General features: G+C 32.8%; 1 long non-coding RNA gene across 1 annotated transcript; it reads left to right on the top strand.

Moving 5' to 3' along the window:
* The first annotated feature begins 3,627 nt into the window (after nt 1-3,627).
* LOC148761726 (uncharacterized) lies at nt 3,628-9,952 on the top strand. The gene is made up of 2 exons (XR_016027339.1): nt 3,628-3,685; nt 9,770-9,952. It is a non-coding gene; the product is annotated as an uncharacterized LOC148761726 (long non-coding RNA).
* Nucleotides 9,953-25,990: the final 16,038 nt, after the last annotated feature.

Consider the following 25,990-nt stretch of genomic DNA (forward strand, 5'->3'; position numbering starts at 1 on the left):
TGTCTTGGTTTCTAAAATTGTTTTCTTTTCTACATTGAAATTTTGGTTGTCTATTCTTGCTTGAATATTAAGTGCATAATTCTTTGAGCTTTATTGATCAATCTTGGCTATGCAACTTGATTTGATATGATACATGTTATAAGTTGCATGGAAGTATGAATCTAAAAATGGAGTATGTACTTATATTTGATCTTGAATATGTCATCATCCTTATTTTGAGAAAATTGTTTTATTAAGATTGATTGATTATGAAAAATTGTCTCTATAAAATTTCCTCATGATTTATGACATTGTTTCTATACTACTTCTTTGAGGAAAAATGATTTTTGCGCATATTTTTGAAACATAAAAGGTTGGATAATGTGATAGAAATATGAGCATACTTGATGACTTACACTCACATTTATTCAAGTAGCCTAAAACAAGGAAAATTGAGTTAAAAAAAAATTGTCCTTGATTTCCTTGTGCCTAACTTAAGTCGACCATTTGAACAATCTTGATTTACATTCTAGAACTTGTTTGAATAGTTCAAGATGGTTGATAATGAGCTTGAAAGTTTTGACTACTTGAATTGGTACTTTTAAAGCAAAATGAGTTTATATGAGAAAAACGTTGCCATCTTTTAAGTTTAGAATGACATATGAATTGAATAAGTTTGTTTCATAATGAAAAATACTTATGACTTGTTCTTATTGGATGTGCATATTTACTTGTAAGCTTGAATGGTCACAAGGGCATTTTTGGAACATAATTGTGAGATATTTGCAAATGACCCTTGACATGCATATACATGATTCATTATGCCCATTACATATTTCATAAATCATTTAGAGCATAATGAAACAAAATTGAGTGACATTGAGCTCATGATTTTTCACAAAGTAAGTCTAATCTTGAATGTTTCAAGTTAAAAAGTTTGCAAAGAAAGATTAAATCTTTATCAATTAATTTTCTTGCGAAATCTTTTTATTCTCTTTGATTGAAATTAATTCTTTATTTTTAATGCCATAGCATGATTGAGCAAACTTGATTTGATATATTTATATAAATTGCACAAATTCGATGTTGCTTCGTATTTCTCTTATGATTGGTGAAATTGATTGAAAGGGATTTCTTAAGCATGATTTTGAGTGTGATAATTTAACGTTGATGGAATTTTTCAAGCAAAACAACATATCTATTTGCAATGTTTGGCATCCTTGAGATTATAATGATTTCAATGATATAAAACTTGAACAAGCATACCTTGTGTTGAAAATGCCATTATATCTTGTTCTTGTTACAAATGATTGCTTGAATAACCTTGAGGGTATTTTTGTCCATATGCTGGAAAACTATAAAAAATGCTAAATTTGATGCTTATTATGCTTAAACATTGATTAAGTACTTGTTATACATGTTATAATTCATAGTCACGCATCATGATGTAAATTGAATATGTTTGAGCATATTAAAGGCATGATTCTTTAAATGAGCATTTCAACTTTTTAGCATTTGTGAACAATGAGCAATAAAAGCCAAAATTTGAGTTCACATGTTTTCTTGAAAAATCTTTGATCATACATGTCCAAAAAGATGTTCCAAACGTGGTTGAAATGAAATTCTAAATTGTTCTCACACAAATCCATGTTTTGAGATCATTATACCTTGGAACATTGCATGTTTTGCACCTTTTTTTGGCTTTTCAATATGTAGGAATCAAGCATAATTAACTCCTTAGCATAGCTAGTCGACTATTGGAGAACAAAATGCAAACAATGCTGCTGGAATGATAAAAAGTGGACCCCAAGGATATGTAGTCGACTCTTGAATGCTCTAAAGCCAAAATGGACAGGTTTTGAGTTCCAAAATGTCTCCTTACATTACTTCTTGTGCTTGCAATATTTTCTGCCCTGAATTTCCTTGTCAAAGATGATTCTTGACTCTTAAAAACTTGCATTGTGAATACTCTCATGATCATTTGGTGCAAGTACATGTTCTTGAAATTGTAAAACTTGCTAAAAAATGGGAAATCCTTTTTGATGACATAAATCTATCTATTCCCAAGCATGACACTCATATTGATTCCATAAATTCTCATGTATTTACAACAACAAAATAGAAATATGAGAAATTGTTCGTCAATGCTTGAATTTGTTAATCTGATTAGATTTTCATGTGCATATATTGAAAATATCTTCTCATGAAAATTGAAATGTTCAAATGCTAATCTAGGAACAATTCTTGAAATATATTTTACGTTTGTGCTCAAATGATTGTTTCAAAATTGATTGCTTGATTATGCATACTTATTTGATTAGGATGAACTCATTGAACTTAATGAAAATATTCTTGGTTCATCTACTATATTGGTCAAGACACATGCTTACATGATTTTTCATTTTGCTTGACCTTAAGGTTTGAAGTTTAAAACTTGACTTGAGCTATACATTTGAAAATGAATTTAATTGTCAAGTTTGATCATAGCATATATAGTGAGTTGACATAGTTGAAATTTATTTTGAATATGCATTTAAATGTTAACTATGTTTTCATTGAGCCTTAACGTTTACATGATCTAAAGATTTTGTGTGCATCCAACTTTAGCTTATAGGTCACCGTAAACAACTTGACATGTCAAATAAAATATGGCCTATAGCTTTAGTTAGCAATGAATGCCTAATGTGCTTTGATTAAATATATCTTTTTTTTTTCTTGATAATTGATATTCATTGATGATTGAATGTTCACTTTGAATATATTCATGAGTTGAGTGCTTTACTTTCAATATTCTATAACAATTGATTTCACTCATGAATTATGAATAATTGAGAAATTGCATGTACCTTGAACTTTAATGGTTGCATATTTTTTCAATGGGTATATGTCTATATTGAAGTCATGATTGCATTTTGATGAACAAAATTGGAATCATGATTAAGGAAGATAACCATGTTATTTCTTGTAACCATGTTTGTGCTTATTTGATCATAACTCTCATACATGATTGCAATAATGCAAAATGCCTTAGTCATGCTTCGTTAATAATAATATGCCTTCTTTGAAAGTTCTCCTTGAATTGAAAATTTCATATATAATATGGAGAATACATCTTGCAATGGTTGCTTCAAAATGATTTGGATGAATGACCGCTCGAAATTGATTGGGAAGAATACTCACTAAAAATGCTTAATGATGATATTTTTAATTTCTCCTTGAGCTGCTATTTTCATGTATGAATTAGGGAATTTCTTAGAAATGCTTGATTGATATATTGCTTGGCTAATTGATATTGAGACTAAATAATGAATGTTTGATGATGATTGATAATACTTGATGATAATTGAGAATAGTGCTTGAAGACTAATGATACCTTAGACATACCTAGGAACTACTTGGCAAATACTTCTTGAAAATATGAGTATGTGATGAATATGTTGAACATCCATTCAAATGCTCATATTTTTTTTGGTTCCATGAATACTTGAGTATTAGGGAAATAAATTGAATATCCATATGAATGCTCATTTATTCTAGGCTCATGATTTCTCTCCTAATATTTGATCTATTGAGTATCTCTAACATTTTGTGTTGAGCTTATGATTTCTTAAGGGGGAGTCAATCATTGTCATTGATATCATAACGAATTAAGATCTTCAACAACAAGGTTTGGTGAGAATTCAACATTTGGTGTTCTTCGCTACCGGTAACATCTTTCTAAACACCAAAATAGATATTGTGTCTTATATCGCCTCTCACTTAAACTTGAATATTGAAATGCATAATTGGTATCAAGCCTTAAGTTTTCTCAATTAGTGTTTAGCTTTAAAATTAGCATCAAGCTTTATAATTGTCTCTTCTCTCTTGAGCTTTAAAATGATCCTATCTTTGTTAAATGTTTTGAGCCTTGAAGTTGATATGCTTGAAATGCTTAGTGATATGGGAAGTCTTTACTAGTGCTTTACCGATTGATATAATGAGCTCATTTAATCCTTAATGTTGGAAGTCCATGCTCCGATATGGTAGCAAAGGAGTGAAAGATAGGGCAGCAATTGGACAAGATAGGAGACCAAAACAGAAGGTTTTTCGTTGCAGTGAGATTGAATCTCGCTGCAGCGAAATTGTAACCCAGAAACAGAATGTTCTTCGTTGTAGCGAGATTCGGTGAAATTGCAACCCAAAAACAGAAAGTTTCTCGCTGCAACGAGAATGTATTTTGCTGCAGTGAGAAGCTACAATGTCATTCTCGCTGCAGCGAAAATGCATCCTCGCTGCAGTGAGTTTTCGCCCAGCCTACCCTTTCAAAACCTGAGAGTTTCTCGTTGCAGCGAGAATGAATCTCCCTGCATCGAGAATCAGAACATCAAGAAAAAAGTTCCCTTTTCCTTTAAAACAAAGCAATCCTGCTAGATAACAAAAACAACATGTAACACATGCAAACTCCCAAATTTCAACAAATCAAATGCTCACATTTTTGCATTTATAACCATATACCATATATGTATATATATATAGATACCAATCATCATATACACCCTCCCATCATCATCATCATCTCATATGCAACGACTTATGTGCACTCCCACTCGCACATAGCCGGGTCCACATCAACATACAAATAAGCACCCAATGCATATCATGCATATTATCATATTTTGACAACACATAATCCATTGTATAACACATTTTCACAATATAACATTAATTCATCAAAGGCTTGTTCCCAAGGTACATTTTCAAAGACAAGTTGGACAAAATCATTCATTCTCCCCAAAACAAGTTTGAAATGCAAGTCCACTCACCAATTGATTGTAGAGCCTTTAGATGACTCCAATTCCCTTAATTGTCCAAATGAGATGATGGGGCTTCCTTAGAACCTATGATCACATTAGCATAAGCAATAGGTCAATTTACACACTATGAACCCTAAAAGCTATCTCTTAGCTAGTTTTCAATTGCCACATTAAATGGCTATCTATGTTCACTATCTTAATCACTAAAAAGTAATGAACATACTCAACAATAAAATAGCTCATAATCCCAATTACTAGCCATTATTCACAACTAAAAATCAAGCTTAGTTCATCACTTACCCTAGGGCTCCTTTGTAGTCGAATTCTCTTTCAATAGCTTCCAAATCAATGGAGTAATTTTCTCTAGAATGCCCAACTAGTGAGAGAAAATTTGGAAATAAGCTTTATCAAGGGTTTTGAAGTGAGATAGTGAAAGAATTCAAAGGTTCTAGTCAAAAAGGCTCAAAGGTATGAAAACTAGAGCTAGAGAAAGAAAATCATGCAAGCTCCATATCAAGCTTCCATGGAGTTTTGAAGAAACGTGAGAGAGGAGAAGGGAAGAAGAAGACTAGCTGCTGGAAATTCAAGAAGGTGTTGGAAATTTCAAGATATTTATAGGCCAAACTTATCCATTCCCATAAAATTACGAAAATGCCCTTCACCAATTAACTTATTCTCCTCCAATCTTTTATGCAATCTTTTTGCTCTTTTAACACTGGGACAAGATCCATAATGGTCTAGACATGTTTGAGTTCATAAAAACTTAAAATTTTAACCTGAGGTGAAAAATGACCATTTTGCCCCTATTATGAAAATTGTTGAAACTTCTAGTTTTCTTCGTGTTTTCATCAGCACACATCATTTATGCAATCTTATACCCATTTAAACCTTAAAATATCATAAAACTTTCTTTTGAAAGCTTATTAGAGAAAATGACGAAACTACCTCTGGCTCGTATTATTACATCTATACTTAGTTACAAGCCTATAGAGGTTGAGGTCTCACAGCCCACTTGTTACTGTAAATGAAATTAAATACTTTGGCTTATTGAATTACTGTATGTATGAATTTATTTTATTTTTACACTACAAAAATTATCTAAGTATAACACTAAAAATATTGTTTAGTAAGAAAATAGAATATTTTACTTAATAGTTATTTTATTTTCTTATTATATCTAAATAATCATAATTTCGTTTAAAATGAAGGTTTTAGACTTTTAAACTTATTTTTGATTATGAATTATGTGTTTTGTACTCGTATACTATATTTTAGCTGGTTTCAAATTTTTAGAAAAAATGACCAAAATACCCCTATGAGATGAAAATTAATATTTTATTTGTTTTAAGTTGGAAACAGCTTAAAATCTTTTAGAACACGATATTTGGCAACGGTTACTCACATGGGAAACGAGAAACTAATATTAAGCCTTGTGAGGTTTTGGGTTAACATTTCGGGTAATGAGTGTCTACCGGGACACCGCGACGGTTGTCACGGGCTCGAGGGGAGTACCGGGTCATGACAGTAGATCACCCATTGGATGGTTTGAAGTGGGAGAAAGGAAGTTGTTAGGTCTCGATTTGGTACATCAAGCAACTGATGTGGTGAGTTTGGTAAAGGAACGTCTAAGGATAGCCCAGAGTAGACAAAAGTCCTATACAGATAATAGGCGTTGCCCTTTAGAGTTTCAGGTGGGAGATTTTGTATTTCTGAAGGTATCTCCATTAAAACGAAGTACAAGATTTGGGAAAAAAGGGAAGTTAAGCCTAAGATATATTGGACCTTTTGAGATTTTGGAACGAATTGGGTTCATAGCATATTGGCTAGCTTTACCGATAGAACTAGCTCGAGTGAATCCTACATATCAGGTGTCTATGTTAAGGAAGTACATCAAGGACTCGACACATGTCATACGTTATGATTTAGTTCCATTGGATGAAGGATTAACCTTTAAAGAACAGGCAGTGGCAATATTAGACCATCAAGTGAAGCAACTGTGCTCCAAGGAAGTTGCCTCAGTAAAGGTCTTATGGTAAAATCGTTCGGTGGAAGAGGCAACCGGGGAACCTGAAGAGGAATGAAGAAGGAATACCCACACCTCTTTCACGACTAAGGTATGCTTTACCAACCCACTTTATTTAAATTCGAGAACGAATATGTTTTAAGTGGGGGAGATTGTAACACCTCGTACCTTCGTTTAGTGGTCAATAAGACCCTATCGATAAGACGAAGGGTCACTTGATGTAAATTTAAGTGTCGAAGAGTGGTTACGGGTGAAAAGAATATTTTAGAATAAAATATTATTTTATGAATAAAATAATATTAAAATATTAATATTCTATTAATTACGAAAATTAGTCCGGAAGAAGGGTATATGATTAATTTAAGTGGGGGAGAAGAAGTAAGGAAGAATTCTGGAGAAAAACGACGGTAATTGTGCTTGCGTGATTTTATTAAATTGAGCTAGCCCGAGTAAGTAAATATTTAAATATTATGGTGATACCGCGTTAAAATGTAACTTTGATAGTTCGGTTGTATACGTATAAAGGAGGAAAGATAGAAGGCAATTAGAATTTTTAAACATGTCGAAAGGATCAAATTTTAAAATTTGAAAGTTGGATGGTTATGTACTAAATAAAATGAAGTTGAGGATTATGTGCACAATTTGTTAATTAAAGTTAAATAAAATAAATATATAATAATAAAAATAAATAAATAAAATAAGGGAAGAGTGGACAATCGCCCATGTGTGGAATGGGAGTAAAAAAAATAAAATTTAAACTAAGTTTTTACTTTATGAATGGATGGTAAGGGTTGGCCAAATGGAACAATAAAAGAAGAAGAAAAAAGGATGGTAGGGGCCGACCAAATGAAACAATAAGGGAAGAAGAGAAATAAAAAAAAAGGGGGGGGGGGGGGGGGACATGACAAGCAAGCTTATCATGTTGGCTTTCGCCCCAAAACACAGCCACATTATTTATAATTTTATTGTTTTTCATTCCTTACCACCAACTTTTTATAGAGACAAAAAGGGAAAGAGAGCTTGGTTTTTATCTAACAAAGGGATATAGAGAAGGGGCTTTGAGCTGCCGGTTTGGGTGAGAAAAAAAGAATTTCTTGGGTGGTTGCAGCAGGTCTTGAGGGGAGAAATAGAGAAGAGAGGAAGCCATTTACAGAGAGAAGAAGAGTAGGAAAAAGGGGAGGTAGATGCTACCTTTTAGATTGGGTAAAAATGGGGGAAGCTGCTGTCGATCTAGATGAGTAAAAAGGGGGCTGTTGGCTACCGGTTTATGAAGGAGGAAGAAAAGGCTATTGGCTACCGGTTGGTGAAAAAGAGTCTTGGTTTGGGTAGCCCGCATAAGGGGGAAGAAAGGAGAAAGATGGAGATAAAAAATGGCATCTAGAAAGTTAGAAAGCAAGATGTGAGTGGCGGCTGGAGAAAGAAAGAAAGAGAGAAGAATGAAGGAAGGAAAAGAAAGAAAGAAAGGAAGGAAAAAATGGTGAGCTAATACTATATTTTAAGGTTTATGGATAGTTTAATATTGTGAATATTTTGGATGAAAAATATGCAATTTGGTTAAGGAATTTTTAATTAAGCTGCTGCCCATACATGTGTGTGATTAAGTATATTGGGTTTAAATTGTTGCTAGGAAAGTTTGTCGTGGTGGCGTGCCGGACGAAGTAAGATGTGACCGACAAATGGGAATAATTATATACACGTACGAACCAATAGCGACGTAATAATCCAGCTATTGTGAGGTGAGTAGGGGGTGTCCATTTTAAAATTTTCGTAACTATATGTATATACGTATGATTTATTTTAAAAGTAAAAATTGTGGAAAGCATGTGTTGGTAGAATTTTTAGGAATTTTGTGATTGCTATGATGTTTGGACACGTTTTAAATATATATGTATAAAATTATATACGTAATGTGTTTTAGAAACCAGGAAACAAGTCTTTCACACTATTTTGCATCAAAAATCTGTGCCTTGTATTTTTGTGTGATGTGCATAGTTAAATGCATTTGCTAAATGATTTATATGTAAGCTTTCGAGAGCTGGTTTTAGTCCATTTTTATACAAGTAATTACACCATGACAAGTAATGTGAAAAATAATTTTTCGGGTTATCAAACTTTGATTTCAAACAACTTAATGAAAAATTCTCGAGAAACTTGATTTCATTTTGAAAAATGTTTTTGACAAATCGAAAGCATCGAGAGTAGGCCAGATGTCACATCGGTTAAGTGTGACCCTCATGCAAGAGTGAGCTCTAGCTAGAGAACTTTTGGGTTGCTGACAGGTTGTTAGACATGGCTGAGGCCATGGTCTGTGATATACGTGGCAAGGCCATGCGTTGTACATGTGGCTAGGCCACAAGTGATATATGCGGTTTTAATCGCTTGATTCTTCGATTTCAGCCAACATCGTTGAGACTGCCATAGCATGTGGGAATCCGGTGGAAGTGATGCTCCCTAATTGTTAGTATGTGGAAGTGGGTCCACGTGTTGATATTATACTTCCTTCTAGAAAGCCTTGTGCTTTTTTCAACACCACTTGTTTGTCGGTGGAGAGTCAAGATTTCTCTACAACTCCCTTTGTTTTTAACAAAAGCTTTTAAATTCTTACTTTATGATTACGATATGGTTTATGTGGCTGATCACGCTGATTTCATTACATGCCACACATTTTGGGAGCATGCATACCATTATATTATTATTCGTATTTTGACGGTAAGTCATATTTTCAATGATTTAACACTAAGTTGCTACACTTGTTTTCGACATCATTTTCCCAAATTAAATATTGCACTGTGATTTTACAGCATCATTTCTATAAGGCACAAACCTCCATTTCAATTAAATTTATTTTTGATAATCATGCATTTTAATATTCAAAATTACTTGCTGTTTGCTTGTTTCCCATCTACGCCCTACTCACGGAGCCGATGATCATTGAGTCTGTGAGACTCACCCCCTTTTATTTCCCCTTTTGCAGACAAGGATCAACCTAGCGTGTAATCATCAGCGCGCACGGTACACCGTGGATAGGTATATGCATCTCCTAGCATTTTATCCTGAGTTACTCCGCTGTTAGAGGTCGTGTTGTAGCACCATGCTATTTAATGTGTAATAGATATGGGATTTGATATAAATGACAACTTGGAAATTTTAGACTCCATTGTGTGTGTGTATATATATATATATATATATATATTTATGATCACATGATTTAAAAAATTGCATTGTTTCATTATGTCTATGGTTTAATTCATGACACGAGAATATATGTGATTAAGCATTAACATGGATTGGTGGTCATGTATGACGAGTTATTGAGAAATTCCATCAAGGCTTGTTCGAGACTTGGCAGGATCTCTTACAGGTTTCGGACGTCGGTAGCGACCGAGGAAGGGTCGTTACATTGAATGCATTAATTTTTTTGTCAAGTTTGAGTAAAGTATGAGTAGGTTGAAAACAATTAACCAATTCTTTAAAAGAAAATATGTAAATCGTCTAAATGATTTTTCTACACTTGAGCCATTGAGCCTCAATGCTTTAACTCATAAGCAAAAGTAATATGAATCAAAATGTCCAATACTCAATCTTAAACAATACTAAAGAAATGGATTTTTTCAGTACATAATTTTTAATTGATGAATTTAAATTCAAAAAATATAGTCAAAGCACAAATTTCCCAAAAAACTATTGCAAGTCTTTCTTTTCTTGATTTACATGTTATATAAAATTATTTTCTATTAACAATCTTTTGATTATTAATTTAGTTTAATATATTAGTTTGTAAAGATTTTTAACTTTTATTCATCTGCCTCTGGCCCCCCAACAAAAAATTGGCTAGTTCTGCCCTTGAATATAAAGGCTTATCTTGAAAGAGAAGGCTATGAGTATTTAAGATTGGTTGCTTAAGACTGCATAGTGTTGTTGAGTGAGATGAGTAAAAAAATACACGTCACATGAAGACTTTGTAATTATTATTAAGAAATAGGGTTAGTTGAGTAATTCTATTAAAGTAGTTAGTTAGGGAGTAGTGTGGTATTCTTGTAATTAATATTTACTTCATTACTTTTTCTAGAAACTGTATATAAACTCCATTGTAATAAATTTTTTCCTTGATAAAAATTAAAGCAAAAATTTCAAAATTCCTCTTTCTTTCTTCTTGATCAACTGAAACCTATCTCAATTTTGTTATTTCAACAAAATTTAGGTGGTCAAACAAAGAAATTATGAACAAAGATATGAAATTAAAAATGGTCAAACTATTAAAAAGTCTCTGTATTGGTCAATTTAGTTTAGTTCCTCTACTAAAAATTGGTCAATTTAGTTTTTGCACTTTGACATTGTATGCAATTGGGTTCGTTTACCTAATTCTGTTGAAGTTGACTGTTAATGATATCGATGTGACATCGAAATTGACTATTTTTTTTTAAAGCTGGAAAAAGCTCTCAAGGCTAGCTTCCTATTAAGGTTTTATTAAAAAATGGGAATAAAAAGTACACCGGAGAGGGAGACATAAACCTTACCCTTAGAATTACATAAGAAAGATTGAAAAGAAAACCTAATGGAGGCATTACTTTCTTAGCATTTAATTTAAGATTGCTAAGGATAAGTAATACTACTCTTTTACATAGATCTAAAAACAAAAAATAAATATGGAGTACTACTCCTTTACATTTATTTAAATCTAACATAGGGTAGATCAATCCTATCTAATTTTAAGATACCATGCAATTCTCCTGAAACTTAGTGAAATACCTTGAGTCCATGATGAGAATAACCTTGATTTGATTAAAAATCTGTAGCTTGATTACCTTCTCTATGAATATAAGAAATTCTATAGGAAACTTTTTAGAAACATTTCCTTGTAGATACAAGAGTATATCGAATATCATAGGAACCTTGAGTTTCCTAAATCATATGCACCACTACCAAAGCATCCATCTCAATCCACACTTTGGATACATTGTAATCTTAGCATAGGAAAAGGCCTCTTTGTAAAGCAAGTAATTCGGCCTTCAAAGGGGTATTAAGACCAAAATTTTCAGAGAATCAAAAAATGAGCATACTTGTATGGTCACGCAAGACTCCTCATCTTGCAATATTCAAAGATTGATTTTTGAAGCGCCTATCAACATTCAACTTAACCTCATCTATTAATGGTTTAATCCATCTAATTAGTTTAGGCGAATAATGTGATTCCTTTAAATAGCCAAATCTCCATGATTTTGTAATTTACACATCTCCTTTCCATTGCCACTTCTATAAGAGATTACCTTTATATAACTGCCACAATAATTTCATAACTTGCCATATTACTTTATTTGGATTGATTCTAAGGTCCCTATGCTTTGCATCATTATGTTCAACCCACAGAAACTAACAAATAAATATAAGCAATAAAATCCGAATGTGTCCCTTTTTGGTATAATCTCTAGAATAAAACCATGCTCATATTATATGTAAAATATTTTGAGGTTGAACGACACTGATTTGAAAAACCTTAGCAAAATAATTCCAAACCTGTTGTGCCACAGGACTTTGCCAAAGAACATGAATAATTGTTTCCTCTTCGTGACAACATTAACATTTAGAAGATAATTGAATACCTTTGTTTTTAAGCCGAAACTCTACAGGAATATAACCATGCACCACCCTCTAAAAGAAAAATAAAATAGTGAGAGGAATACTTTTATGCCAAATGAGATTGCACATATCATTAGGAGGTGGATGTTGACAAATTAACTCCCATGCACTCTTAGTAGTAAAGTCACCATGAGATGTCGGCACCCAATAAATAACATTATCTCTAAAGTTTTCAATAAGAATCTTCATAACTTCCATAACCAAAGAATTCATAAGCACGACTTTAAGTTTTGCCTCATCCCATTCATCATTGTTATAAAAATAGGGAAAAGGTTTATCAATGATTGCTTTCCCATCCAGCAATCATGCCATAGGAAAAGTTCACCTTTTCTAATCTTCCAACGAATATTTTCTTCAGTAATGTTGTAGCCTTGCTTTAAACATTTCCACGTTTGAGAATCATGAAGTTTAACTTGTACCTACATTGGTATTTGACTCAACCAGTACTTAGCTTTCGTTAATCGTGTCCATAAGCTATTAGAAGTGTGCAAGCCCCACCAAAGCTTAGTAGAGAAAACATCAAGCAAGCTTTTGATATCCAACCTTCCTTCTATGTTAGGAAAACAAATTTTATGTCAAGATGTCCAATCAATATCTTTAGATTCAGTTGAGTCACCCCAAAGAAAACTATTGACTAATCTTTCAATTTTTTCAACCACATAAATCGACAGCTTGAGGACTTGAAGGAGATATGTTAGCATTGAAGAAAGCACACTCTTTAGTAAAATAATGCAACCACCTTGAGATAAAACCTTATTCTTCTAACCTAAGATACAATCACAGATTTTGGTTATGAAAGAATCAAACAAAATTGCCTTTTTCAGGCCTTTATACAGTGGAACTCCCAAGTATGGAATTAGCAACATTTTATGTGAAAAACCCATAACACTTTGGATTATTTGCTTCTTGGAGTTTGCAACTTTATGGCTTGTTATAAAACAACTCCTCTAATGGTTAACTTTCTGCCATAAAATAGTCTCATATTCTTGTAGAGACTTAAGAATTTTCTGCAATGCCAAATGGTTGCCATTAGTAAATATTAGTACATCATCCACAAAGGCTAGGTGACTAATGGACATGGAGTGCCCTGAATGAAATAGAAGGAAGGGTAGTGTTCATAAAGGGCATTTACACTTCTAGATAAATATTTTACTACAAGAATAAACAATAAAGGAGAAATTGAATCCCTCTGTCTCAATCTTTTCTCTGATTTAAAATACTCCACCAAAGTACTGTTTATTAGTAAGAAATGCATCATTGAATCATATTTGTTGGAAAATAAGTGTATTTCATAAGGTTCAAACATCCCACATTGCCAAGATACAAGAGAGGTGAATGCCTTATATATGAAAACCCATTATGAGCTTGTTGCAAGTAAAGAAAAAGGAGTGGGCTTGCACGCACACAAGATTGGGCTAGACCTTGAGAAATTTTATATTTCCCCCCCCTATGCGCGAATATACACATGGGCCATGCCTAAGTGAATTTTTGTACCTTGGATTTAATTTTTTTCTAAGCTTTTTCAACCTTTGATTGAATCAAACTCAAACTTTACCATGCTTACCTAGCTCTCATAGTTTTGCTCTAACGTCTAACTTCTATCTAACTAAGTACTGCTGGTTACAATGTATACTTGACTTAGTATACATTCTAACCAGGTTTTTCTCTAACTCCTTGAGGCTTTTTCTCAACTCCCTGATCTGGTGCAACGCTTACTTCATTCCCTGCCTATAAATACAGCCTCACATCCTCACTCACAACAAACACCAAAGCCTTTCATCTTTTTTTAAGTTTTTTCTGCTTATTTTCTCTACTTTTTTTCTTTCATAACAGGGTTTTTTCTTTTTGCTATTCCTGTCATCGCTTAATAGTTTGTGCAAACTATAAAGAAAGGTCTATTGAATCTTGGAAGATAATCGCTATACAGTCCTTTTGCACTGAATTTTATAGTTTGAAGGGGCAAAAATTATCCTTAAGGATAGTGATACCACGCCTTAGACTTCTCGCTATTTTTACTTGCTTCATTTTATATTCCTTTGTTTCCCATCATTTTTTCTAATAATCTTAAGGATAATGGATTCCCACATTGATAATGCTACTGTCGTTGTTTCCACTGCTGTTTCTGTTTCCACTACTATCTCTGTCCCTATTGCCACTACCACTATTAATGGTTCCACCATGGCTCCCAATTCGTTGATCGTCCCTTCTATGCCTTCGGTTTCATATGCCAAACCATTTCCAAATATTTCCAAAATATAAGTCTTTGATGGCAGAAACTTCAAAAGATGGCAAGAAAGCATATTTTCAATTTTTGATGTTCATAGGGTGGCTTTTGCACTAATTGATTCCAAGACAAATGATGTCAAGATGTTGGAACCATGGATGCATGCAAATAATGTAAAGCTTGACCTTATAAAATACTAGTCATTACATACATGTGATGATAGCATGATTGCATGCCAGGAGAGTCTCGAAAAATTTACAAAAGTAGGTATTGTACCTAGAGGTACAATAAAGTTGATTTAATCCTCGAACTAGATCAAATAGGAATTTTAGGGTGAGATTAAGAGCGTCACAGTCCAAGGATGACTCAAAATAGTAATTCAGAGTTTGAGGATCAATTTGGAGTCAAATCGAAATTTTCACTATCCAGGGGCAAAATGGTCATTTGCCACCTAGGGACAAAATGGAAATTTTTGAAAAGATTTTTTGGCCCCATTTAACTTAATGGAGTATAATTGGACTTACTGGAGTATGATTTGAGGTTTAGAAGTGAAAAATTTTAATTTCAGTATAATTTAGAGTATAGGGGTAAAATGGTAATTTTGCCACCCCAGGGGCAAAATTATAATTTTCCACCACCAGGACATTTTTCCAGCACATGGTCTTCCTTTATCCTCATTTTTGACCTTTGACTAATCATGTGGTGGAGATAAAATGTTTAAATTTTTAAAATTTTAAAAATGGACCAATAAGAAAATGCCATGTGCCAAGCTTAGGATATTTTATTATTTAACTAAAAAATCAGCATAAATCATCCCATTACTCTCCAAATATTCGGCCAAGCAAGGAAGAGAGAGAAAGAGAGGAAGAACAAACCCTAGGTGAGGAATTTCAAGAGAAATAGTGTGGAAAATCAACAAAAACAAGTGAAAAAGGTAAGATTTTTCAACTTAAGCTTGAAATCTATTTTCCTTAAGCATTTCTCCTTATTTTCCATGCTTAAATTACATGTTTTTATGATGAATTGTTGGCTGATCAAAATGGGTTAGGAGAGAGAAAGTTGTTAGAGTAATTTGATTTTAAGTTATGTTAGTGTTTTTAGTTAGTTTAGCATATTTAGAAACAAAACAACAAGAAAAGAATGTGTTTTCTCCCACAACCATTAATGGTCGAATTTACCATGTATGAGTGAGGATGAGTTTGATTTTTTTTCTAGGAGAATTGGTTAAGAAATGATGAATTATAAGCCTAGAAAAATAATGGGAATTTTCGGAGTAAAAATACGAATTTTTACCCATTAAGGGCATTTTCGTAATTTGCTATCGAGACTGATAATTTGCACCACACTGAGGGACATTAAGACAATTTGGGTGCAATTGAGGTATAGAAACTGAAAAAAATTAATTTGGGATTAAATTGGACGCGTTAGTAATTTAATCGGGTGATAAGATGAATTAGGCCAATACCGAGTTTAGATAGTTACCAGTGCATTTTTGCATTCCATATTATGCATTAATAGTCTAAATTAGTTTAATTTCAATTTAGTACCAATGTAGTGAATTTCTCGATTTTGTACTGTGTCAAGGTGGTGAGTCCTCCGATAAAGGCAAGGAAATTGCATCCGAGGACCAGTAGACAGAGTGCGTCGAAAGTCTGCATTCTAGACATTGTGAGTAAACTTACTATCATTTTAATTATCTAGGGTGGTTTTTAGATGATTTCATGAATTCTATGGAAAAAGGAATTTAAAAAGGTAAATTTTCATGTTTTATGAATAAATGTGTTTCAATGAAATTAAATTATAAATTGTTTTGAAATTAATAGTGATTTTGAAAAATAGAGTGCACGGAGACTGTTAATTGTGGCAATTTGATTGTTTAAATTGATTGGCTTATGATAAATCGGGCATGATTGGCTAGTTGGTAATTGTATTGAAATGCGAATTGTTTGATTGCCTTGAAAGACTGTGAATTACAAAATTGCCATATCATGTTATTGAGTTTTATTGTATGGTGGATTATATATATTAATTAATCACTACAGCTGAGGGTTTCTGTGGACCAGCCTTTTAGAAGGGCATGGTAAACCCTATTATATTCTTACCTCGAACGGAGAGGCGTGTAGGGAATCTATTGGGGTAAAGCTTAGGGTTCACTTCACGCCAAACCACCACGTGAGGGGGAACTCAGCCAACGCAAAGGAACGACTATATTTTCAAAACAAAAACATGATTTATGTGAAATGTGAATTTTAATAGCCTTGGAGGTCTCGGTAGGATGCCTAGGCCAAGGTGTCCTTGAGAATGGATTTATGGCACAAGTCTAGTTTTTATGAAATTCATAAGCCTCTTTACATATTTTAAATGAAATGTATTCTTATGTGTGACCCAATTTACGATGATTTATTTAATTGTCTTCATGTACTCAACTCTAGATATTTATGATGATGTCTGTTTACTCATTGGGATTTTATAATCTCACCACCCTCTTTTCCACCCATTTCAGGTTCAGTATAGGCTGTAGATAGTTGATCTCATCGAGGACTACCGTTGGATCTGCATTTTCCAGACCGCAGGTTCACAGTCCTCTTTACTTTTGTTTATTCGGGGGCCCTCTTGTTATTGTAAATTAAATTAAATATTTTGGCTTACTGTATTTCAATATGTATAAATTTATTTAGCTTTTACGCTATAAAAATTATTCACGTATAACTCTATAAATATTGTTTTATAAGAAAATAGAATATTTTACTTAATATTTCTTTTATTTTCTTATTATATTCAAATAACTGTAATTTAGTTTTAAATGAAGATTTTAGACTTTTAAACTCATTTTGAATATGAATTATGTGTTTTGTACTTGTATATTACATTTTAGCCAGTTTCAAAAATTTTGAGAAAAAATGACCAAAATACCCCTGTGAGACAAAAATTAATATTTTATTTATTTTTAGTTGAAAACAATTTAAAATCTTTTAGAACACGATATTTGACAATGGTTGCTCACAAGGGAAATGAGAAACTGATAGTAAAGCCTTGCGGGGTTTCGGGTTAATATTTCGGGCAATGAGTGTCTACCGAGACACCGCGACGGTTGTCACAGGCTCGAGGGGAGTACCGGGTCATGACAAATAAGGTATGCAGGCATACAATCATTAGCAAATTTTCTAATGAGCTGTTTGATGTATATAGTCCCTATAAAGAAACAAAGCAAATATGGGAGTCAATGTTGCCAAATACACTGCTAAAGATGTTGGAAAACAGAAGTTCGTGATTGGCAACTTTAATCGTTGGAAGATGACAGATGACAAAGACATCAAGAGTCAGATCAATGAATACCATAAGCTGGTGGATGACTTGAAGGCTGAAAAAATAAACTTGCAAGAAGAGTTCATTGTTGGGTTGCTAATTAAGAAGCTGCCAAAATCATGGAATGGCTACAAGCAACAACTGAAGCACAAGGAAAAGTAGTTGTCACTTGCAGACTTGATTGTGCACATCATCATTGAAGACACAACTCGAAAGGAGATTAAGGCCTCTAAAGAGAAGGAAGTTACAACTAAAGCTAATCTAATTCAAGGTAGAACTCAACGTCAACAAAGGTACCTTTATAAACCTGACAATAAACCTAAAGCTTCTTATCCCACCTTTAAAAAGTATTGTAGTTGTTTTGTTTGTGGTAAGCCAAGGCATCATGCAGCACAATGCAGGAAGATAGCAAAGGGAAATGACAAACGTGCTAATCCAAGAGTCAACTTGGTCAAAGCAGATGAATCCGATGATATAATTACGGCGGTCAATTCATAAGCCAATATGGTGGCTAGTGTGAAGGAATGGGTGGTAGACTTGAGTGCTACCAGGCATATTTGTGAAAATAGAAATGCCTTTACATCTTTTACTCCATTAAGGGAAGGAGAAGAGATAATACACCTTGGTGATTCTAGAACTGCTCAAGTTCTTGGTAAAAGGGAAGTCTTTCTCAAGCTCACATTTGGCAAGACCTTAGCTCTGAATGATGTTCTTCATGTTCCTAATATAAGGGAAAACCTGGTGTCTGTGGCCTTATTGGGTAAGGTTGGGGTGAAAGTGTCATTCGAATTTGACAAGATCGTAATGAAAAAAAATAATGTGTTTGTGGGTAAGGGTTATTGCAATCAGGGACTCTTTGTAGTTAACATTTCCAATGTTCTAAATGAAAATGCTAGTTCTTCCACGTACATGATTGACTCTATTGATTTATGGCACGGTAAACCAAGACATGTTAGCATTCTTTATATTAAGAAAATGTAATCATTAGGTTTAATTTCTAGTTTTAAAAATGGATGCTTTCATAAGTGCGAAATATGTGCTGAAATGAAATCAACTAAGAAAACTTGTATTTCAGTAAATAGAGAATTTAAATTATTAAGCTTAATTTATACAGACCTAGGAGATCTAAAACAAACTATGACTAGAGGTGGTAAGCAATACTATGTTACATTTATTGACGATTATCCTAAATTTACTAAATTTTATTTACTTAGGCATAAAGATGAAGCTTTTGACATGTTTATTAAATACAAAGTTAAGGTAAAAAATCAATTGAATAAAAAGATAAAAAGAGTTAGATCAGATAGAGCGGGTGAATATATACTGATAAATGATATTTGTGAAAAAGAAAGAATAATTCATGAAATTACTCCTCCATATTCTCCTGAATCAAATGGTGTAACTGAAAGGAAAATAGAACATTAAAAGAAATGATGAACTTAATGCTTGTTAGTTCTAATGCACATGAAAATTTGTGGGGTGAAGCTTTATTATCTGCATGTCATATTCAAAATAGAATTCCTTATAAGAAAATTGATAGGACAACTTATGAATTATGAAAAAGCTATTCTCCTAACTTAAAATATTTGAAAGTGTTGGGGTGTCATACTAAAGTAATGCTTCCTAATTTTAAGAAAAGAAAAATTGGTTTTAAAACATCTGATTGCATGTTTATTGGTTATGCTGAACATAGTGCTGCATATAGATTTCTTGTATTAAAAAGTGATGTTCTTGATTATAAAACAATTGTTGAAATAAAGAATGCTGAATTTTTTGAGAGCATATTTTTCCATTGAGAACTAATACAATTTCTCATACACCTTTTAGTAAAAATGATTTTGAAATACAAAATGATGATTTAAGAATGAGTAAAAGACCAAGGACAAAAATTTCTTTTGGTAATGATTTTTATACTTATCTTGTAGATAATTATCCTTTAACTTATGATGATGCAGTTTCTTTTAAAGAAAGTCCATTTTGGAAAAAAGCTATACAAAATGAGATTGATTCGATTTTACAAAAAGAAACTTGGAAATTAGTTAACTTACCAACTAGAGCCAAACCAATTGGTTGCAAATGGATTTTTAAAAGAAAATTTAATCCTGATGGTTCTATTAATAAATACAAAGTTAGATCAGTTGAAAAGGGTTTTACTCAAAAACAAAATATTGACTATTTTGATACTTTTGCTCCAATAACAAGAATTACATCAATTCGTATTTTGTTTGCCTTAGCTTCAATTTACAAACTTCTTGTTCATCAAATGGATGTAAAAACTGTTTTTTTAAATGGTGATTTAGAAGAAGAAATTTATATGGCACAACCTGAGGGATGTGTTCTTCTTGGTCAAGAAAACAAAGTTTGTAAATTGATTAAATCATTATATAGCTTGAAACAAACACCGAAACAATGGCATGAGAAATTTGATCAAGTTCTTGTTAGTAATGGATTTTCAACTGTTGGAGTTGATAATTGTGTGTACACAAAAACTGTTGATAGTGAATGTGTGATTTTTAGCTTATATGTTGATGATATGCTTATTTTTGGTACATGCATTGATGTGGTCAATAAAACTAAATGCTTCTTGGCTTTTAAATTTAATATGAAAGATCTAGGAGAAGCCAATGTTATTTTGGGTATTAAAATCATAAAATGTGATAGTTACTTAAACAGTTTGGATATTTTGATGTCACACCTCTAAGTACTCCTTATGATAGTAATATCCAATTAAAGAAATATAGAGGTGATAGTGTAGCTCAATCTGAGTATGCACAAATTATTAGGAGTCTAATGTATTTGATGAATTATACTTGACCGGATATAGCTTATGTTGAGACAGACTGAGCAGATATACACAAAGTCCCAATCGATATCATCGGATTGCTTTGAGCAGAGTGATTATATATTTGAAAGGTACCATAAACTATGGTATTTTATATAATGGTGAATGGAAATTAATGTTGTGCTTAGTGGCGGCATGTTAAAAGTGAATATGGTTGTTGAAAGAATCTAACATGCATGAGCTAGTTAGGAATATTAAGTTGCTTGGTATGTTATTTGAAAGGATAAGGAGGAATAATATGAATGGTGGATTGAGAAATAAAGCATTGAAAGTTAGATAAATAATGATGCATGTAAACTTGCAAATAATTGAGTAAAATGGGAATGATTGTTGCTGCCATATATATGGTTAAGGTTATGAAAATATAAGATGGATTTGGATGAAAATTGCTTGGAAATGTTGAAATGGGCACTTAATGATATAAATAAGTTGCTGGTACACATGACGTAAAGAATTACGCAAGTAAGAGCTATGAATTCTGTCACGACCCGGAACTCCCATCGAGCCTATGACAACTGTCGCGAAGTCTCGTTAGACATTCTTTACCCCGAATGCTGACCGAAACCTCGCAAGGCTTTCGTATCAGTTTTCTTACTTCCCTTGTGATCGACAGTAACTAAAATCATGTTTTGAAATGATATGGACCATTTTCCCATCGAAAAACAATGAAAATTTATTTCTGCCTCACAGTGGTATTTTAGTCATTTTTTTTTCAAAAATTTCGAAATCCGTAAAAAATGTAATATGTAAGTGGAAACACATATTTCATGATTTAAATTAAATTTTGAAGTCTAAAACATTCGTTTAAAGTAAAATTATAGCTATTTAAATATAATAAAAATATTAAATAAAATATTCTATTTTCTTAAAACACAGTATTTTCAAAGTCTTCCTAAAATAACTTTTGTAGCGTAAGAGTAAAATAAATTTATTTATATAGTAATAAAGATAATTAAAGTATGAAATTTCATTTACAGTGATACGTGAGCCCCCAACTGACCAAAAAAGTGTAGGGCTAGAACCCTTACTTTCTAGGATGCAACTCCGAGATTAATTCTCTTCTTAATAAACTATCAACAAACTGTCCTGAGCTTGAAAAATGGATAGGAAGAAGGGTGAGATTACATAATCCCAGTGAGTAAATATTTACCATCAAAAGCATTTAAAGCCGAGTAGACGGAGACAATATAAAAACATTATATCTCAATAATGTTCATAACACAAAATTCGTTTCAATCTATACTAAACAATTTCTTTTAATCAAAATTTCTCGGCTTATGAATTTCTTAAACTTGGCCCTTGCTAGAATCATTCTCGCGGGTACCTTCGTCAAGGTATCCCACTGAGACCGTCAAGTCTGTTAAATGTCCCATACCCATAAATATGTTTTCGCATCTGACACACAGCCGTTCTTTGGCGTTGGTTGAGTCTCACTCTCACGTGGTGGTCCAAACGTGAGGTGCACTCAAATCTTACTTCAAGAGATACTCTATCCAACATCTCCCCCCAGAGGTAAGTATATAATTGGGTTACTGTAAAGCCCGACATTATAAAATACTATTCATGACATACATGTGATGATAGCATGATTGCATGCTAGGAGAGTCTCGAAAAATTTACAAAAGTCGGTATTGTACCTAAAGGTACAACAAAGTTGATTTAATCCTCAAACTAGATCAAATAGGAATTTTAAGGTGAGATTAAGATCGTCACAGTCCAAGGATGACTCAAAATGGTAATTCGGAGTTTGAGGATCAATTTGGAGTCGAATAAGAATTTTCACTATCTAGGGGTAAAATGGTCATTTGCCACATGGGGACAAAATGGTAATTTTTAGAAAAGATTTATTTGGCCCCATTTGACTTATTGGAGTATGATTTGAGTATTGGAGTATGATTTGAGGTTTAGAAGTGAAAAATTTTAATTTCGGTATAATTTGGAGTATAGGGGTAAAATGGTAATTTTGCCACTTCAGGGGCAAAATTGTAATTTTCCACCACCAGGACAATTTTCCAGCACATGGTCTTCCTTTATCCTCATTTTTTACCTTTGACTAATCATGTGGTGGAGATAAAATGTTTAAATTTTTAAAATTTTAAAAATGGACCAATAAGAAAATGCCATGTGTCAAGCTGAGGATAATTTATTATTTAACTTAAAAATCAGCATAAATCAGCCTATTACTCTTCAAATATTCGGCCAAGCAAGGAAGAGAGGGAAAGAAATGAAGAACAAACCCTAGGTGAGGAATTTCAAGAGAAAAAGTGTGGAAAATCAAGGAAAACAAGTGAAAAAGGTAGGATTTTTCAACTTAAGCTTGAAATCTATTTTCCTTAAGCATTTCTCCTTATTTTTCATGCTTAAATTACATGTTTTTATGATGAATTGTTGGCTGATCAAAATGGGTTAGGAGAGAGAAAGTTGTTAGATTAATTTGATTTTAAATTATGTTAGTGTTTTTAGTTAGTTTAGCATATTTAGAAACAAAACAACAAGAAAAGAATTTATTTTCTCCCACAACCATTAATGGCCGAATTTACCATGTATGAGTGAGGATGAGTTTGATTTTTATTCTAGGAGAATTGGTTAAGAAATGATGAATTATGGTGTGGAAAAGTAGTAGGAAAAATCACGGTGTTAATGCACCATTATTGGCTAAAAATTTAAAGAAGAAAAGTGAAGATAGTTTTGCCAAATTTTAGGTTATTTGATTCGAATTTGGTGAATTAAGATATTGGAAAAGAATTGGAACGATTTGGAGTAATTTGGGATTACATTGCACGCGTTAGTAATTTGATGGGGTGATAAGACGAATTAGCCAATACCGAGTTTAGATAGTTACCAGTGCATTTTTGCATTCCATATTATGCATTAATAGTCTAAATTAGTTTAATTTCAAATTAGTACCAATTTGGTGAATTTCTTGATTTTGTACTATGTCAAGGTGGTGAGTCCTCCGATAAAGGCAAGGAAATTGCATCCGAGGACCAGTAGACAGAGTGCGTCGAAAGTCTGCATTCTAGACATTGTGAGTAAACTTATTGTCATTTTAATTATCTAGGGTGGTTTTTAGATGATTTCATGAATTCCATGGAAAAAGGAATTTAAAAAGGTAAATTTTCATGTTTTATGAATAAATGTGTTTTAATGAAATTAATTTATAAATTGTTTCGAAATTAATAATGAATTTGAAAAATAAAGTACACGGAGACTGTTAATTGTGGCAATTTGATTGTTTAAATTGATTGGTTTATGATAAATCGGGCATGATTGGCTAGTTGGCAATTGTATTGAAATAAAAATTGTTTGGTTGCCTTGAAAGACTGTGAATTACAAAATTGCCACATCATGTTATTGAGTTTTATTGTATGGTGGATTATATATTAATTAATCACTATAGTAAGGGGTTTCTGTGGACCAGCTTTTTAGAGGGGCACGGTAAACCCCATTATATTTTTACCTCGAACGGAGAGGCGAGTAGGGTATCTCCTGGGGTAAAGCTTAGGGTTCACTTCACGCCAAACCACCACATGAGGGGGAACTCAGCCAATGCCAAGAAGCGGCTATGTTTTCAAAACAAAAACATGATTTATGTGAAATGTGAATTTTAATAGCCTTGACGGTCTCGGTAGGATGCCTCGGCCAAGGTGTCCCCGAGAATGGATTTATGGCATAAGCCTAGTTTTTATGAGATTCATAAGCCTCTTTACGTATTTTAAATGAAATGTATTCTAATGCTGTGACCCAGTTTACGATGATTTACTTTATTGTCTCCATGTACTCAACTCTAAATGTTTATGATGATGTCTGTTTACTCATTGAGATTTTATAATCTCACCACCCTCCTTTCCCCCCATTTCAGGTTCAGTATAAACCGTAGATAGCTGATCTCATCGAGGACTACCGTTGGATCTGCATTTTCCAAACCGTAGGTTCACAGTCCTCTTTACTTTTGTTTATTCGGGGGCCCTCTTGTTATTGTAAATTAAATTAAATATTTTGGCTTACTGTATTACAATATGTATAAATTTATTTAACTTTTACGCTATAAAAAAATTATTCACGTATAACTCTATAAATAACGTTTTATAAGAAAATAGAATATTTTACTTAATATTTCTTTTATTTACTTATTATATTCAAATAACCATAATTTCGTTTTAAATGAAGATTTTAGACTTTTAAACTCATTTTGAATATGAATTATGTGTTTTGTACTTGTACATTACATTTTAGCCAATTTCGAAAGTTTTGAGAAAAATGACCAAAATACCCTTGTAGGATGAAAATTAATATTTTATTTGTTTTAAGTTGGAAACAATTTAAAATCTTTTAGAACACGATATTTGACAATGGTTGCTCATAAAGGAAATGAGAAACTGATAGTAAAGCCTTGTGAGGTTTCGGGTTGACATTCTGGACAATGAGTGTCTACCGGGACACCGCGACGGTTGTCACAAGCTCGATGGGAGTATCGGGTCGTGACAGTTACCGTGCCCCTCTCGTAGGCAGTCCACGAAAACCCCCACCACTGCAATGACCGTTTAATATACCACCAGACCCATAAAATTTTCAGTAGTATAATATGGCGAATAAAATTTAATCTAGTCTATCGAGACCAATCTAAAACTGTTCATATATTTCATGCCAACCCCAAAAATTTAGCCATCACGCTACCATAGTGTCATAAGCCACAATTTCAATAACATATAAAATCATAAATTCAACACGGTCTCCATATGCTCAATTTTTCCAAAACAATATTTGATTTCAAAATCAGTATACATCTCATTTTTATTAAAAAAAATATTTTAATTGGAAAACATAATATTTTATAATTTAAACTCACCATTCAATAAAAGCGTCAAACAAGTATAATTACTCTAGATATTTAAGACGATAAATTGTCCACTCATAGTATTAGGAGTGGAAATACTCCTATTGTCAATTCGCGGGTATAGTCCTTTACTCGTATCCAATGGCTCACCACATAGCCATAATCCATGACACATATTCCAATTAAATTGTGTCTAACAGTCATAAGCTATTTCAAGCTCGATATATATGCATGATATGAAATGAAAAATGCACGGGTAGCCATCTAGACCTGGTATTGGCCTAAGTCGATTTTTCATCCGATAAATTGGCCAATGCGTCCAATTTCACTCCAACTTGCTCCATTTCTT

The sequence above is a fragment of the Theobroma cacao genome, chromosome 7 (assembly GCF_053813885.1).
Source record: "Theobroma cacao isolate CCN51 chromosome 7, ASM5381388v1, whole genome shotgun sequence".
Taxonomy (NCBI): domain Eukaryota; kingdom Viridiplantae; phylum Streptophyta; class Magnoliopsida; order Malvales; family Malvaceae; genus Theobroma; species Theobroma cacao.